The 1,361-nt window shown below is 41.5% G+C and overlaps 1 pseudogene; it reads right to left on the bottom strand.

Annotated features, from left to right (window-relative positions):
* Positions 1-485: 485 nt before the first annotated feature.
* Positions 486-658, bottom strand: LOC129039659 (U4 spliceosomal RNA; annotated as a pseudogene).
* Positions 659-1,361: the final 703 nt, after the last annotated feature.

The following is a 1,361-nucleotide window of genomic DNA, read 5'->3' as shown; positions in this document are numbered from 1 at the left end:
TCTGCAGAAGTTTCTGCTGCCTTTTGTTCAGCTATGCCCTGCCCACGGATGTAGAGTCTATAGAGGCAGTAGGCCTTACTGAGCTGTGGTGGGCTCCATCTAGTTCAAGCTTCCTGGCTGCTTTGTTTACCTGCTCAAGCCTCAGCAATGGTGGACACACCTCCCTCCGTCAGGCTGCAGCCTCGCAAGTCAGTCTCAGACTGCTGCACTAGCAGTGAGCAAGCCTCCATGGGCATGGGACCCACTGAGCCAGGCACAGGAAAGAATCTCCTGGTCTGCTGGTTGCTAAGACCACTGGAAATGTGCAGTATTTGTGCTGGAGTGTCCCATTTTCCCAGGTACAGTCTGTCATGGCTTCCCTTGGCTAGGAAAGGGTAATCCCCCGACCCCTTGCACTTCCCAGGTAGGCAATGCCCCGCCCTGCTTTGGCTTACCCTCCATGGGCTCACCCACTATCCAACCAGTCCCAGTGAGATGAACCAGGTACCTCAGTTGGAAATGCAGAAATCTCCCATCTTCTTCATCGATCTTGCTGGGAGCTGTAGACCAGAGCTGTTCCTATTCAGCCATCTTGGAATGGTGACCAAAAGTTTTTAATTAGCAATAACTGCACCTCGGATAAACCTCACTAGTTACAGTACTGCCACTGTGCAAAGCTAATGACTCATTCATAATAACTATGCTTGAATTGCTCCTTAAAACTAACCAAGGACAGGATTTATAGCTTTATGATCTCATATATCTAGGAGATAACAAGCTCATTTGATATTAAATCTAGGTTTAAAAATGCACACTTATAATGTGAATGCTGACAATTTTGAAGACATTTCTGTTTTTATTTTATCAACATTTTTAAAAACTAGCTTTACTTACTGAAGTTATCTCAGCTCACAAGAACTAAAAGCCATTTGAGTTAGTTTTTATTTTTGTGAGAGAATATTTTATATTAGCACTTTTTTCACTTTAAGGTGAATAGAACTCTTTATAAGTTTTGGCAATATCATCTGAGGTGGAAAAATATCACACAAATACAACATACACACACATACAGACATACATAAAAATACAGGCAGAAGCAGATCATATAGCCTTCATAAAAACTTTTCATTTTCCCAATTTCCAAATAGTTTATCTTCCCCTTTCAGACTATAAGTCTATTAGCTACCTCTTCCATTGCCCTAAGCAATTGCTAGCCCAGCAACCCAAAATTTTTACTTCCAAAGGGATGACTCTTAGGTGAAACAAGGTAGGAAATTTACATCTTAAAGGCACAGAACTCAAACACCATTATTTGCTGGCACAAAGATCTAAGTAGGAAACCTTGTTAAGACAAAATTGTCAAAGGTGAGACTTATTATATA

Source organism: Pongo pygmaeus, chromosome 5 (assembly GCF_028885625.2).
Source record: "Pongo pygmaeus isolate AG05252 chromosome 5, NHGRI_mPonPyg2-v2.0_pri, whole genome shotgun sequence".
In the NCBI taxonomy this organism is placed as follows: domain Eukaryota; kingdom Metazoa; phylum Chordata; class Mammalia; order Primates; family Hominidae; genus Pongo; species Pongo pygmaeus.
The sequence above is the reverse complement of the archived record's forward strand: the minus strand, read 5'-3'. Positions and strand labels throughout refer to the sequence as shown.